The sequence below is a fragment of the Microcaecilia unicolor genome, chromosome 3 (assembly GCF_901765095.1).
Source record: "Microcaecilia unicolor chromosome 3, aMicUni1.1, whole genome shotgun sequence".
NCBI classification, from domain to species: Eukaryota; Metazoa; Chordata; class Amphibia; order Gymnophiona; family Siphonopidae; genus Microcaecilia; species Microcaecilia unicolor.
Window position 1 is genome coordinate 276,811,566 of NC_044033.1, and position 16,895 is coordinate 276,828,460.

At 44.7% G+C, this 16,895-nt stretch overlaps 1 protein-coding gene across 1 annotated transcript in view; it reads right to left on the minus strand.

Annotated features, from left to right (window-relative positions):
- The window catches only part of MAP3K4 (mitogen-activated protein kinase kinase kinase 4), a 540,168-nt gene extending 523,577 nt beyond the window's left edge, over positions 1 to 16,591 (minus strand). The window contains 1 exon segment of the mRNA XM_030198101.1: positions 16,509 to 16,591. The gene's annotated coding sequence lies outside the window, so the exon portion shown is untranslated.
- Between the last annotated feature and the right edge of the window lie 304 nt (positions 16,592 to 16,895).

The window sequence follows — 16,895 nt, forward strand, 5'->3', positions numbered from 1 at the left end:
GTGACTTTAACGCAGTCATGAATCCGAGCATAGACAGAACAGGAGCCACTAAAACAGAAGGGAAAAGAGAAGCCGTAGCGCTGGAGTCACTGGCCCGTTCCCTGGGAACTCTAGACCTGTGGAGATTGACACATTTGATGGATCGAGACTACATTCCACTCTCGGGTACATAATTCCTATTCTCGCATTGATTATTTGTTTATAGATGCCACATTGGTAGAACGGGGACCGCAAGCTGGAATAGGTAATGTGACAATCTCAGATCATGCCCCAGTGTGGGTCACCCTTCCAAATATTAGAACAGAAACCAAAGATAAGGGATGGACACTAAATACAGGCCTTTTACAGGAGAAGGAGGTGGAGGAGGGATACAGGAAAATGTTGAAAGAGTATTTGGAGTTCAATCAAAATTCAGGGCCCACAATGGCAGTAGTGTGGGACGCCATGAAGACTGTCTCTAGAGGCTATTTTGTACAGCTTGCTAGTAAGCGATCCAGGGCACGTAAGATGCAAATAGTGAAGTGTCTGGAAAGAATACATGTATTGGAGGGCCAACATAAGGTAACTAGGTCACCTCAGGTGTGGAGCCAACTATGTGGAGAGAGGCTGATACTGGATTCTATTTACTCGGAACAGTTAAGTCTGGGTCGGGAAAGATTCAGGGCAGGAACATACGAGTTTGCCAACAAGGCAGGTCGCCTTCTAGCAATTAAGCTTCGGCGACAAAAAGTAGACCATATGGTGAGACGGAAAAGGTTCGATACTGCACACTTCAGATCAGATACATAAACGTTTTAGGGACTATTACCAAATTTTGTATGCTCAAGAGATTGCCCCATCCATAGATTCAATCGACACTTACTTGGCTAATAGTGAGCTAAGTACTTTGGCCCCTCCCCACCTGGAAAATTTAGAGCAACCAGTCACTCCAATTGAGGTCCAAGAGGCCATCCGTAGTTTGCCCTCCGGCAAGTCGCCAGATTTGGATGGACTACCAAATGAGTTCTATAAGAAATTTGCACCAGGGTTAGCCCCCATCCTGGCTGACTTGTTTAACAAGGTGGGAGAAGGAAAGGCATTACCCTTGACCATGATGGAGGCCTGGATAGCGGTGCTGCCTAAGCCAAATAGGGATCCGATAGAGTGTGGCTCGTATAGGCCCATATCGGTACTGAATGCCGATGTAAAAATATTAGCGAAGGTGTTGGCAAGTAGACTAGCACCTTTGATGCCAACTAATACATCCAGACTAAGTAGGTTTTGTGCCGCACCGAAAAGCAATGGACAACATTAGACGCACTTTAGATCTTATGTTTCTGGCAGGGAGACATCAGAGGCCTCTGTGTCTTCTGAGTTTAGATGCAGAAAAGGCTTTTGATAGGGTCCACTGGCCATTTATGTACAAGGTGCTGGAGGCTATGGGATTCGGAGAGCAATTTAGGAGATGGATCCAGGCAGCCCCCAAAGCATGTGTCAGAGTGAACGGGAGTAACTCTGAGCTGTTTACCTTGCACAGGGGAACTAGACAGGGGTGCCCTCTATCCCCATTATTATTTGCCATGGTTATGAAACCATTCGCCTCTAAAATCCGTTTAGAACCAGAAATTTCAGGGGCACGAGTGGCAGATAGAATACATAAAATGGCCCTCTTTGCAGATGATATCCTGCTATATGTTACTTGGCCTTTATCTACTTTCCCAAATCTTATACGCCTTATTGATGAATATTCCACACTATCTGGTTTCAAAGTTAACATGACAAAATCGGAGGCCCTGAATATAACACTCCCAGAGGATACAGTGGTATCCCTGGAAGCGTCCTTTTCATTTAGATGGGCTAAAAAACAAATTAAATACCTGGGGGTGAACATAACACCAAAACTATCTGATCTATATATGGCCAATTACAAGGGATTAAGTAGCGGTATTAAGAAAGACCTGGAGAGGTGGGGGGATCTAGAGGTTTCCTGGTTTGGAAGGGTAGCAATTGTCAAGATGAATGTGCTACCTCGACTGCTATACTTATTTCATGCGCTGCCTGTAATGCTGCCCAGGTGACTCCTGTCATCACTTCAAGATTCTATAGTGCGTTTCGTCTGGGCAGGAAAGAGACCGCGCTTAGCGCGTAAGCTCCTCTATCAGGATGGTAGACAAGGCGGCTTGGGTGTCCCAAACCTCATATGGTATTATAGGGCCGTGCAAGCGAAGGTGGCAGTAGAGTGGTACCAAGACTATCCGGATAGACAATGGGTGCATATTGAACAACACTCTCATGGGCCATCCCCGCTGGGGGCAGTCATGTGGCTTCCCAAATCATTTAGAGCCCTGGGTGAGGGAGTGTGTCCATCCATAGGTGTCGCTCTCCACTATTGGGATAGCTTGTTTCCAGGGGGGAGGTGTACACTTACACGCATGACACCGTTTAACCCACTGTTCCTGCCCGGGAAGGACACTGGTGTATTTACCAGGTGGTATAAAAAAGGCTTGAGAACCTGGGGTCTGTTTGAGGGGGAATCTTTGCTTCCCTTCGGAGTCTTGAAGAGTACGGGTTACATGGGGGTGGAGGATGAATTTGCATATCATCAATTGGCCCACTTTCTTAAAATTGAAGCTATAAAAGCAGTACTGCAACGGAAAAGATTAGGCCTGGAGGAGGTTTGTGAAAACTACGCCTCTTCAAGGGGCTTGATTAGTCGTTTATACCGTGAATTACGAGCACAATCTCCCAAATACACCCTACACAGGAAAAGTTGGTCAAGACATCTGGGAGTGGCCCTGGGAGAGACCGAGTGGGAGAGAATAGAACGGACAGTGCTGGGTGTTTCTACACATGTACCACTTAAGGAAAATGCTGTGAAAGTACTTTTTAGATGGTACCTCACGCCAGATCGCCTTAAGCGAATATATCCTAACTCCTCAGAACTATGTTGGAGGGGGTGCAGTAATAGAGGGACCATGGGGCATATATGGTGGCGTTGTGTAAAGGCCCAAGCATTTTGGAAATCAGTTAGAAGTAAAATACAGAAATGGACGGGAAGTTCAATTCCTTGGTCACCTGAGTATTTTCTCTTCTCAGCAAAACCACCTGGTTTAAAGAAATGCCAGCAGGACCTGGTGCGGCTTGCTGTGGGGGTGGCACGAGTGGTTATTGCCTCATAGTGGAAAAATGTAGGGGTTCCATCGATTGTTAAATGGCACAATAAGCTGAGCTTTGTGCGAGATGGAGAGACTTCTGGCTGAACGCAAGCACCAAATGGGCAAATGGCACTCAATATGGAAAAATTTCACATAACTGTATTATGCAAGTAATAAGGAAAATTGATTAGGAAGAGGTTTGTAGGGTACGACAATCTGAGGTTGCAGTGGGAGGGGAGGGGGGATTCTTTGCACTATAAAATTGTTAAAAAACAAAAAAAAAATTTTGAAGTTACACGTGGTTTAAAAATAGAAACTATTGACGAGGAGTGATGGAGAGAGGGGAGTTACCAAATGTAAATGTATCGTTAAGACCCAATGCTATACTCTTTCTGTAACGGATACATTAATGTATTGTTTAATAAAGACTTCATGCAAATAAAAAAAATAAAACCATCTAGCCGACTGGTTGAAACAATAGAAACAGCTGTGAAATAAGAAACAGGGATAAAGATCTGGACTATGCCAATTTGTTAATAATTAAGATAGTTTTTCCTCTGTTTATAATCTCCTTAATTTACTAAACCTCTCTCCCTCCCCCCCCCCCCCCCCGCCCCCCCCCCCCAAAAAAAAGATTCATTTTGGTGGTCTAAGGAAGAGTTTAAAATATTATATTCGTGGAATACTTTTTTTTTTATAATGACTTCTCTGTATTACCTTACAAACGTATATTTGTTTGTAAAATTGAAAAGCAATAAAGAGAAAAAAAAAGAAAACCTTTGATCCATTTAAGTACATCTCCTTCAATCCCGAATGGGCCAAGTAGTCTTAGTAGTATGTTGTGGTTTACCATGTCGAATGCACTCGACATGTCGAACTGGAGGAGGAGTATGCTTTTACCTATGGCTGTCTCCGGCTTGAATTTGGCCAGGAGGGTGACTAGGACAGTTTCGGTACTATGGTGGGAGCAGAATCCTGATTGTGAATTATGTAATATTGAGAACTTGTCCAGGTATTCCGTGAGCTGTTTAGTCACCAAACTCTCCATCATTTCTACTAGTGGGATAGACGCGGTAGTTGGTGAGATAGTTTGTGCTTTTCTTGGCGTCTTTTGGTATTGGGATGAGTAGGATGTTGCCATATTCCTCAGGGAAGAGACCTTGTTGTAACATTAAGTTTAGGTGAGATGTGAGGTCTGCTATGAAGCGGTCAGGGGCGGATTTTAGTAGGTGACTGGGACATGTATCCAGTTTGCAGTGGGTCTTGGTGGACCTGTGAATTGCTTGTGTAACTGATTCAGTGTTGAGGAGGTTAAATGTTGTCCAAATAAGGTCAGCTGGGTATCCGAGGTTAGGTCCAGGTCGTTGAAGAAGTTTTCGATGTCGGTGTTGTGGTAAGGAAGTGTGCTACGTAATTTTTTATTTTTTTTTGTTAAAGTAGTTAGCAAATTTGTCTGCAGGTGGGATGTCTGTGTTAGTATATCAAGCCAAGGTGGCATATTTTCCAGGGCATAAAGTTTACATAAACATTTTCAAGCAATAATTTATTTACAACAAGTTACCACTTGAGAATAAACAAAAAGAAAATCACACCATTCATCAAAAGTGCCAGTGCACAACTGTTTCTGATACATTCAGGAACAAAAAAAAAAAATCCCTGAAAGTCTTGCTTGACCAAATGCTAAATGCTAGTGGCCTTTACAGCTTTGCAAACAGGAACGAATAATCAAAGTTAGTGCTAGTACATGCTAGTACAAATACTAGGGAGGGGAGAACCTGCTGTAACAGCTTAGGGCAGTCTCCTGCTACAGGACCACACTACTAATCATTTCTATAGCGCTACTAGACGTATGCAGTGCTGTACACTGAACACCTACAAGACAGTCCCTACTCGACAGAGCTTACCATCTATTCATGACAAACAGAACAAAAAAGGGATTAGGGAATTACTTATTGTGGGAATGATTAAAATCCTGTGTCTTATTCACAGCATCCAGGCAACTAGTCTTCCCTTCTGTCTCGCCTTCTTCATTCCTACACTCCAAGACAGACTCTCCATTCCTCTCCACAGAATCTTTTCTCTGTTCCTACTTTGAAACAGTTTCATCTTACTGTCACAAGTAATTCTATCTTTGAGGTAGTCAGGCCCATATTATGGAATGCTTTGCCACAATATTTGAGGCTTGATACTTCATATCTTAAATTTAAGATGGGTCTTAAGACATTTTTTCAATGCCCCTTGAGGTGGGCTGATGCATAGCTGGATCTGCAGTAGGCACAATTTTGCAGGACTTTATCTTTCTACATCATTTTTATAGCTCTCCTTTTCTATTATATTTCTAATGTAAACCACATAGATCTTTGTTATGCAGTATATCAAATTTAATAAACTTGGAAACTCAAACTTAGGTTCTGAACAGGTGACTAGGAGTTAAAAGAACCTCAAAAAAGAATTTTTAACCTAGATTTGAATATGGCAAGAGATGGAGCTTGATGTACCAACTCAGGAAGTCTATTCCAGGTATACGGTGCAACAAGATAAGATAAAAGAATAGTCTTGAGTTGGCAGTGGAGGAGAAAGGTACAGATATGACCTACCCGATGAACAGAGTTCACATGGAGAGTGGTGTAGGAAGAGATAAGAGTGGAAGATACTAAGGAGCTGCAGAATGAATGCACTAGTAAGTCAATAAAAAGAGTTTGAACTGTATGTGCAAACAGTGAGCCAATGAAGTGACGAGGAAAGGGCTAATATGAGCATAATGACACTGGTAGAATAGAAGTAATGCAGCAGAATTCTGAACAGATTGAAGGGGAGAGAGAAGGTTTAGTGGAAGACCTGTGAGAAGCAAGCTGCTGTAATCTAAGGATGAGATGATAAGTGTGAATAAGGGTTTTGGTAGTGTGTTCAGAAAAGAAAGGATGAATTTTGGTGGTTATAGAGAAAGAAGTGACAAGTTTTAGCAGTCTGCTGGATATGCACAGAGAAAAACGCGAAGTCAAAATTGACACCAAGGGTATGAGCGGATGAGACAGGGAAGATGAGCATGTTATCCACAGAATAAGAAAATGGGGGAAGAGGAGATGAAGGTTTAGAGGGCAAGATAAGAAGCTCAGTCTTGCCCATGTTCAGTTTCAGATGACAATGAGACATCCAGACAGCAATGTCAGACAGGCAAACTGAGACTTGGGCCTGGATTCCTGCCAAAATTTCTAGTGTAGAGAGGTAGATCTTGGCATGATTATCATAAAGATGATACTGAAACCACAGAAGGAGATCAGAGCACCAAGGGAAGAAACAGAGAAAAGAAGAGGCCCTAAGACAGAGCGCTGAGGTAGACCGACTGATAATGGGATAGCAATGGACACGGACCCACAAGAGAACACACTAAAAGTGTGATGGGAGAGAAGAAGAAAATCAAGATAGAATACAGAATCAAAACCCAAGAAAGGACAGCATTTCAAGAGAAGGTGGTAATAAACAGTGTCAAAAGCAGAAGACAGATTGAGAAGGATGAGAGAGGCCTTTGGATCTGGCCAGGAACAGGTCACAAGAGACTTTAGCAAAGGACATTTCTGTCGAATGTAGAAGAAAAACCCTGGACTGTAATGGATCAAGAATGGCTTCAGATGAAAAAGTCAAGACAAAAGCAGTAAGGCAAAATTAGGTCCTACCTGCTAATTTGCTTTCCTTTAGTCCCTCCAGATCGGCCCAGCAGAACTGATGGGTTGTGCACACCTTCCAGCAGGTGAAGACTGAGAACACTGAATCTTGCATGAGCCAACGAGAGACGAGTTCAGCCCTAGCAAGTCTCAGTGTATCAGTAACAAAGAAAGAAAGAAAGAAAGAAAACATCTGTGCCCCGCTAAGATCCAGAGCCACTGAAATATATATACATTGTAAAAACAATCGCACTGGCAACTGACCAACACAAAGGAGTTCCACCACTCCATCAGAATTGCCTGTGAAGGCATTAATGAGGTTCTTATTTTTGTTTTTTGGAGTTTTGGGGAGGGGGGGGGGGGGGGGGTTTGCTAGTGTTTCCAGAAAAAGAAGAGCAAGGAAAAAATATATAACCATCTAGGGTGGGAGTGGGGCCGGTCCTGAGGGACTAAAGGAAAGCAAAGGACCTAATTTCTCCTTCCTTAGCGTCCCTCCAGACTGGCCCTGCAGAACTGATGGGAAGTATTAAAGCAGTCTACAAAGGGAGGGACCCTAAAAGCCTCACCACGAGCACCCGACACAAAAAAAAAAATCACATCCCGGCGCGCTTGAACATCAACTCTGTAATGCTTAACAAATGAATGCAAGGAAGACCAGGTGGCCACTCTGCAAAAGTCGACCGGAGTCATCAAAGAAACTTCAGCCCAAGACGTTACCTGTCCTCTGGTAAAATGAGCATTAAGTGCATCCGGAACTTGTTTACCTTTCAGAATGAACACCAAGGCAATCGCCTCTTTAATCCATCTAGCATGCATAGCCTTACACGCTACCAAACGTCTGCAGCCACCCTCAAGTAAAATGAAAAGGCAGCCTGACCAACGAAACTCCTCTGATCTCCATATGTATGCTTTCAACACTCTTCTGATATCCAGCTTACGTAAAGATTTCTGTTCCTCTGATCTCCTGGAAGCTCCCAGGGACGACCAGAGGCTGATTGACATGAAAACTGGTTAAAACCTTTGGTAGAAAGGAAGGAACCGGTCTTAAAACTACACGATCTGCTAAAAATTCCAAAAAAAGGGAGGTCTGCACGATAATGCCAGCAATTCCGGCACACGCTGAGCTGACGAGATAGCTACCAGAAACACCATTTTCAAAGTAAGGTCCTTAATAGATATCATTGCCAACGGCTCAAAGGGAGGGTGAGTAAGTGCCAAGAGGACCAAATTAAGATCCCACAAAGGACAGGATGGTGGCCTAGGTGGACGCAACACGTTTACTGCTCTCAAGAACCTAGCCATATCTAGATGACTAGACAAGGGTTTGCCCCTCACATGGCCACGAAAGGACGCCAATGCTGCTAGCTGAACTTTAACCGAAGCCAACGCAAGCCCCCTGTCCAAACTCTGCTGCAAGAAACCCAGAACTTGAGACACTGAGACTCTGAAAGGAGAAACTGTCCTTTCAGCACACCAGACCTCAAAAACTCTCCAAACGTGAGCCAAAGAAGTTGAGCAGCAGCAAGAATGCAGTATGGTAGAAATCACGTCCTTCAAATAACCAAGCTTTCTTAAATGAGTCCTCCCAAGAGCCAAACCATAAGACAAAATCGAGTCGGATTGGGTTGGCCCCTGAGACAGGCGGCCTACCAACCCGGGCAGATGAAGTTCAAGCTCCACGAGAAGACGCCTGAGATCCACATACCATAGATGTCTTGGTGGGTCTGGAGCCACCAGAATCATCAGGCCCATGTGCTTCTCTATACCTTGAATGACCTGACCCACCAGAGGCCAAGGGGGAAACATGTACAGAAGGTCTGGCGGCCATAAGCGAAGCAGCGCATCCAAACCCTCCAACCTCAATTCCTTTCTGTGGCTGAAGAAGCGCGGTATCTTGGCATTCTGAGTCACCATCAAATCCATCACTGGGTGACCCCACTTGTAAACTACGGCCTCGAACGCCTCCGAACTGAGAGACCATTACCCTGGATCCAGGGTCTGACAACTGAGGAAATCCACCTGCACACTCTCTCCGCCCATAACATAAGCGCAACCATCTCCAGTTCCAGCTGCTGACTCTTCGTCCCTCCTTGTCAACTGATGTAAACCACTGCTGTAACATTGTCCGACAAGACACGTACTGCCTTGCCGTTGATGAGATGCTGGAATTCTTGTAGTGCTAGCCGAATCACTCTGGTCTTCAACAGGTTGATTGAGCAGCTCGCCTCCTGCTCAGACCATAAGCCCTGCACCAGTTGGCCCACGCCTGAGGCTGGCATCCGTGGTTACTTCCATCCACTGAGGTGACTCCAGGGTCCACCCCATGGACAAGTTGCTCAACTGCAGCCACCATCAGAGATCTCAACACACTGTCACTGACAGAGGCAACCTGACTCCCAAACAGTCCACCTGTCAGGTTCTCAGGTTCAGAGCCCGCAGGGCCGGGCTCTGGAGCAAATGTGAGCCCTTGGACTGCTGACGAGGAGCGACAGCAGCAGGCAAAACCCACCAACCAACACTGGGCAAGCACACCGGCACCGGCAGGGACTGCAGGCACCGGCCAGCGAGCCGGAACACATGGACTGGAATCCCCCGGACTGGAGGACATAGGACTGGAACACTGGACTGGAGCACACCGGACTGGTCCACACAGCTTCACCTGCACTTAGCTACTAAGCCCCCCAGGAGTTGAGCTCCTGGATTCGAGTAGCCAGCAGGACTTACTGGATACCGGATGACACAGGGACCAGGACTAGAAACAGAAGTACTCCTAAACCTAAACTGATCTACGTGCTCCCAAGCCCTAAACCAGCAGGAGTGTTCCTGACAAAAGGACTTCCTAAGCCCTATACTAAACAGGAGCTCCTAAGCCCTGCTCATCAAAGGGACTTCCTAAGCCCTAAACTAACAGAGCAGGGAACTAAACACAAAGCTAACACAGGTGCTACTAAGCACCAAGCTACAAGCAGAGCTCTACACTAACAAGCTAAACACAAAACTAACAAGCTACCTAAGCACTGCTCTAGCAAGCTAGATACGAAACTAACAAGGAGCTTCCTAAGCACTACTCTGGCAAGCAACCAGAAGAGCTCCTAGCACTAAAAGGGAAGACAAGGGAGCCACAAAGAAAAAGCAGGGAAGCTAACACATAAGCCAAAAGTGATTCTAAATCACCAAACACCAACAGCAAAGACTGCAATGCTCCCAATAGCACAAACACCAGAAGTACTTCTAACAGCAAACTCTGCAGTGTTCCTAACACCACCAAACCCTGAAGTATTTCTATCAGCAACAGAGCTTCCAAAGCCCTACACATAGCAATGCTTGCAAAACCAAGAGGGAAAAGCAGGAAAGCTAAACACACAGTCACCAGTGCACACTGCACTAACACTAACCTGGCCCTTAGCAAAAGCAAGCAGGGCACACTGCACCACCCTACCTAAAGCAAACACCACTGTTGCAAAGGCTCTGAAGGAAACAACACCACTTCCTTATCAAGGCCCTCCCTGATGATGTCACACTCCCTAGACCTAGGCAACAGCACATTGACCCAGAGAGCACACTGAAACCCATAGAGGCCCAACCCACACCAATGCAACACTGTGAAACACTTGAAGCCAGTACACCCAAAGAGAGGTAGAGCTAACTCAGTCCACCCACACAGCTGTAGTAAAGTAAAACAATTAACCCCATGCTGCTGGAAGCTGCCAGCACAGAGAGACAGAGCCAGCTCAGAAAGGACAGAGAAAAGAAACAGAAGCCAGCTAAGAAGCTGACCCCCCAGGAAAGAGGTAAGTTTGAGAGGGGTTCTGACCCCAATTATAACACCGCCTGAGGTGACCACCTGGAGTGACGAGACCGCTGAAGACTGCGCATGTGAGCTCTAGCCCACTGTACTACCTCTACAGCCGCTGTCATAGACCCTAGTACCTGAAGATAATCCCAAGCACACAGGGTTCTCTGGTTTCTGAGGTTTCACACTTGATCCTGCAACTTTAAAATCCGTGCCTCCAGGAGAAATACTCTGTCTAGAAGGGTATCAAAAGTTACACCCAGATAGTCCAAAGTCTGTGATGGGACTAAACGGCTCTTGAGTGGGTTGATCACCCAACCGAGTGATTCCAGGAAACACACCACCTGAGCAGTTGCTTGACAATTCTCCTGATACGACTTTGTGTGGATCAGCCAGCCATCTAAGTCCAGGTGCACCAGAATGCCCTATTTGTGAACAGCTGCTGTCACTACGACCATAACATTGGTAAATGTCAGTGGAGCCATCGCAAGGCCGAAAGGCATTACAGAAAATTGAAAATGCTGACCCAAAATTGCGAAACGAAGGAAGAGCTGATGCGATGGACAAATAGGAATGTGCAGATAGGTCTCCATCAAGTTGAGAGCTGTAAGAAATTCTCCCGAGCGAATGGCCACGATCACCGATTTCAAGGAGAAACTCAAAGGGCCTTTTGACTCTCTTTAAATCTAGGATGGGCTAGAAAGCCCCTTCTTTCTTCAGAACCACAAAATAAGATAGAAAATCTGCCAGAGCCTCGCTCTAGATCTGGAACTGGGCAAACCGCCCACAGGAGATCTAAGGTTTCCCTGACCACCTTAGCCTTCTCTCGAAACTGACAGGGGAACTACAAAAAGATGTCCGGTAGGGAATGATCGAATATTAAGAAGTACCCGTCACAAATAATTTTGAGTACTCATCTGTCGGAAGTAATTTGAGCCCATCTCCAGTGAAACTCTGTCAAACGACCTCCAACTGGAAATGGAGTATGGACCCAAATACCTTCATTGTGCTGGGTGACTTTGAGCCTAGGAATAGAAAGAGCCACATCTGTCACTTCGGCGTCCTCCATGAAAGGGCTGCGTACACTGAAAATAATGGGACCCTGGAAGGGTGTTCCTCTGCCTAACCCAAAACACCTGGAATCTCATCCCCTACTTCTAGGAGCCAAATATCCCCGGTCAACAGCCTCTGTCCAGTCCTACGGAAGCCTAGGCACCTTGGTGTCCCCTAAACTCTTACCCAACTTATCCAATTCCTCTCCAAGTAAGAGAGATCCCCAAAATGGAAACTTACTTCACTTAGACTTGGAAGCCGCGTCCTCCGACCAGCCCCGAAGCCAAAGGGTCCTTCGAGCCGCCACTCTTAGGACTGATGCTCTTAGCAAATCACAGAGGGCAACTGACAAAAAGGCCAAGCCCATCTCAATCTTAGCCAGCTCCTGATCGACTAAAGAAAAATCATTGAAATCCCTATCTAAGACTCGTTCCAACCACCAGAAGCACACCCTTGCTACTAGAGCACCAGAGATGGCTGCTTGAACCGCAAGGGCTGAAACATCAAAGGAGTGCTTCAACAGAGTTTCTAAATGACGATCTTGTGAGTCTTTAAAGGTCGTGCTGCCATCCACTGGCACTGTATTCTTCTTAGTTACCGCCGACACCACCGCATCCACTACCAGAGGCTTAAGCCAATCCTTTTCCTGCTCCAGAATCGGGCGCAGCAGAACCATGGCAAGAGCCAATCTGAAAAGGACAACTGGGACATCCTACTGCGCTTGCATAATGTCCTTGATATCTTAATGCATAGGGAAAGACTTACCAGCCTTACAGACCCCTTTCACCAAAGGGTCGACCTTGCACTGGCTAGTAGTCTACTGTATAACTTCAAAATTCAAGGTGGAGGAAACCAGGGAAATTAATTCCTGCAAATCCTCCTTGTGAAAAATCCTAGCTAATGATGGGTCCGTCCCCAGAGGTAACTCCTCAGAGACAACAAAGGAATCATCCTTGTCCCCATTGTCCTCTGCCTCCAGATCCAGATCTTCTAAAACTCCAAAGGAAGCTGGTTCCAATTCCACATCCAACTGGTGATCCTCCCAGGACACTCGGGGTCTTTTTGAGCCAGGAAGCACCCCCAGAGAAGAACCTGAGGCGATGGTTGTTAATAAGAAAGCCTGGTACATCACCAGGACAACTCCAGAGGAAACCCTCCTTCTGGGGTATCTCCCTGCACTGTCCCAGACTGTCCCGTTTCAGTTTGCATTTCCAATATGGCGGACGTTCCTGCCAAAACCGAACCCGACCGAGCCTTCGTTCCCATGTCAGGCAAAAAATCTGTTCCCAATGCAGCCATGGCCCCCAATATTCCTGAGTCTGCTAGGGCCGCCTGGTTTTCAGATTTGGAAGCTGTACAAAATTTACAAATGCATGCCGCAGATACACGGCGCCTCTAACAAACAACTTATCTGCAGAGCTTCTCCGCCATTACCAACAGAACAAGCAGTCCGTGACCTGCTCACTTCCCAGGGAAACAGCCAGGCTAGGGCAGAACAGGGAAATTAAAGGCACGCAGCGCTGCATTGGACCCTTTTTTTTTTAAACTTGCTGTGACGCCCTTGTTCCATGTGAAGAGGAAAGACAGCTGAAATAAAAAGGCACTTTTTTTTTTTTTTTTTTAAATAAGCAACTAAAGTGGCTGGACCCTGCAGCACTGCAGACCAGCTCAAAATTTAAGATCCCCAGAGCACTGCTCAGGGAAGGCTTGGGAATGGAATAAGGAGGAGGGACCCGGCAACCTGAGTTTGCACTCCTGAGGTAACAAAAAAACCCCACAGGCTTCAACCTCTGCCAGCTAAAGTATCCCAGCGTGCACATATAAAGAAACAATACCTGATAAGATAAAAAGCCAGAAAGAAAGAGACTGAAGGGCTTTCATCTGCTGGAGACTGAGAATACTGAGACTTGCTAGGGCTGAGCTGGACTCTCACTGACTCATGCAAGAAATCAGTATTCTCTGTCTCCGCCTGCTGGAAGGCGTGCACAACCCATCAGTTCTGCTGGGCCAGTCCGGAGGGACACTAAGGAAACAGCAAGTTCAAGTAGCTTGGCTAAGAAGGGGAAATAGATGCAGGCAGGCAGGGTCCAATAAAGGTTTTCTGAGTGGTGGTATAACTACAGCATGTTTGAAGGCATCAGGAACAGATGAAATGGAAAGTGATTAAGGATATAACAGATAGAAGGGATGATGGTAAGAGAGATATTGCTGAGTAGATGAGTGGGAATAGGATCAGAGGAACAGGTAGTGTTTTGGAGAAAAAAAGAAAATGTGCTGTCCCCTCTTCAGTGATTTTAGAAAAGGAAGACAAGGTGGTAGATAGGGCTGCATTTTCATTAACATTTTTTAATTGTGATTAATTGTATGTTATTTATCCCCACCCCTACCCCACTGCAGCTCCTTGTGATTCTGGGCAAGTCACTTAGCCCTCCATTGCCTAGAGTCACAAGGAGTTGCAGTGGGAAAATATGGTGATGGAGGTAACTTGATTGAGAACAAGATTAATTTTGTGAACCTTGTCATGAAGTACTCAGCCATAGTCTGGGGAGAAAGGGAGAGGGAGAGGGAGGGGGAGGGGGACTGGAGGTGGGGCAGAGAGACAATAAGACTTGAAGCTATGAGAGTTTTTCAAATGTAGTAGTCTTGTTTTGCAAATAAAGGAGCTGACTGGAAAGAGATCAGCAAAAATCTAAAATGAATGAAATGATCATGGGTTTGTGATTGTAGCCAAAAGCATTCAGTAGACTGATCATAGATGACAGAACCCTGAGCATCATGTAGAAGACTATCTAAACTGTTTTTTTGCTCTGTGTGCTCAGCACAGTAACAAAGCAATCTGAGCAGCAGGACAGACAAAAAGGAGGGAATGAGATAAAGAGAGGGGAGGAAACTGAAATTTAATGCACATCAAAAAAATTTTCAAAAGTGAGAAAAATGAGGGAAACTATATTTAAGAAGGAAATAATTTAAATAATCCTTTGTTTTAGTTCCTAAAAGGGCAGCCTGGCTCCCAGGGTTTTAAACAAAATGGAGAAGAAAAGGTTCCAAGTACAGCAAGAAACCAAACAAAAAAGCACACGTGGACCTTCAGGAATAGGAAAGTGGGTTCTTTTTATTGAAATGACCCGACAAGTCGTGTTTCGGCAACCAAGCGCCTGCATCAGGGGTCAAAGCAAGTTAAATGCTCACTTGTAGATGACTCACACAGCAATGCCACTGTTGAAGAGCTCAAGAAAACTTCCACGTAGATACTGAAATCCTGCTTAAAGTTGGGAAGCAGAAATGCTTCTGAATGATATCAATCCTTCAGTCCTGTACTGGAAAACCATTATCCAGAAAACTGCCAAATTCTGTAGCTAGGCCCAGGCAGATATCAACATAAATTGCTATGCACCTGTTATCCTCTCCATGAAAAAGCCAAGCACAATGGCCGTCACCACGCAAGTATTATATTCTAGGCAACAATGAAAGTTTTGTGAGATAGTCTTCCGTTCTTGCAATTTTTGCGTTATAGATGCATTTGTTCTAATGACCGTAATTTTATCACCCAATCACAGTTTTTGAAACCGTGTCTATTTGATACAGGATATTCGTCAACAGTGGTTAAGACTACCTACAGGAGGGTAAGTATAACCATCGGCATCTGTTAATAGCTCCAAAGAATAAAAATATTACTAACCGTGGAAAAGAGGACATAATGATTTGTGTTGTTAAATTTACATCTGTGTCCTCTAGGGTAGTGAGTTTGATAAAGAAACATTGGCACACTGTGAAGACATTACTGGCATTTTCAAAGACCCCCCTCTCCAGTTTGCTGGTAGCAGAGGGAGAAATTTAAAAGAGATTCTGAGTCCAGCGGCAATACCTTCATTAATAAATGAGCATTTATCCCTGGATGTTATTGATCCCTGGATGTTATTGAAAGAGCAACAAAGAGAGTCCAAATCTCCCGCAAAAAGACACAAAAGCAACAAAACAAGCGGAAGAAATCCAGAAAGACCAGACTGAAACCACAGATGGTAAGAGCACCCTGAAGTAAAAAGCCTTTTCGGCTGAAACACAGACCGTGTAGGCTCCCAATAAAACTTTTTTGGTGCTCTTACCATCATTGGTTTCAGTCTGGTCTTTCTGGATTTCTTCCTTTTGTTTTGTTGCTTTTATTGGCAAATATGATATACGTGGATCTTGTCAAATGTGCAAGATTATGATGGTCACCTCTGTTTTGAAGAACCTCAATCGAGACAGAAGAGTTGCCTATCTTCAGCTACATCCTGTTATACTGATTATGTCATTTACTGTATTCAGTGTGAAATTATACATAGGACAGACAACGTAAATTATCAGTTAGATTGAACATAAAAGTACCATTCATACTAAGAAATCTACTTTGCTGTTAGCGGTACATTGTACAGAAATAAAGCATTCATTTGATTCCCTCCAGTGTGTGGTTTTACAGAAAATGAACCCATCAATTGGGAGGGGGGGTGAAGAAAGACAGCATCTACTGCCTCAATCAGAACAAAAGTATATATACTGAGTAATTCAGGCTGAATTGTAGGTCCCCGCTCCAGCGGCACTATCGCATAACGTCTTACAGTTACTGCGGTAGTACAGCATAATTTATTTTTTTTAAATCCCCCATTACCATGTCTCTAGTTCAAGGAAACCATTTCACAGGCATAGAAAATTGATCACTGGGCATTTTAAAGTCCACAGTTTCACCACATGCGACAGAAATAATTTCTTCGGAAATCATCAATTAGGTAGGTAAAAAAAAAAAAAGCCCACAAAACACTACATCTGCAGCTGTGTTCATTTCTAAATAACTGAATTAACTAGAACTGTTCTTTAGTAGCTGGTACCAACCTTTTAAAGTTGAGCGGACAGATGGCTTCCCCGTGTTATTCCTCTGGTGTTTTGAGGACATGCGTTTCATCTGTCGGGGAGTGCTGGGAGGAGAGGTCCCATAGAAGATTTCAGAAATTGCTTCATCAGAAAAATCTTCTGGTTCAGATGACAAACTCTTTGCAGCAGCATGTTTCATTTTTCCTTTTACCTATGAATAAGAAAACAACAAATCAGCAATATATGAAATTAAATACAGGGGCACTTCTTGAAGAGCATCTCCCCTACAACATCGTCCAAAGCAGTTCCGAAATTATACTGGTCACCACAGCTACCCTACTACTACCAGAACACACACACATACACACTGCTTATTTTGGAGATTGACAGCTTTCACAAGAACAGAAA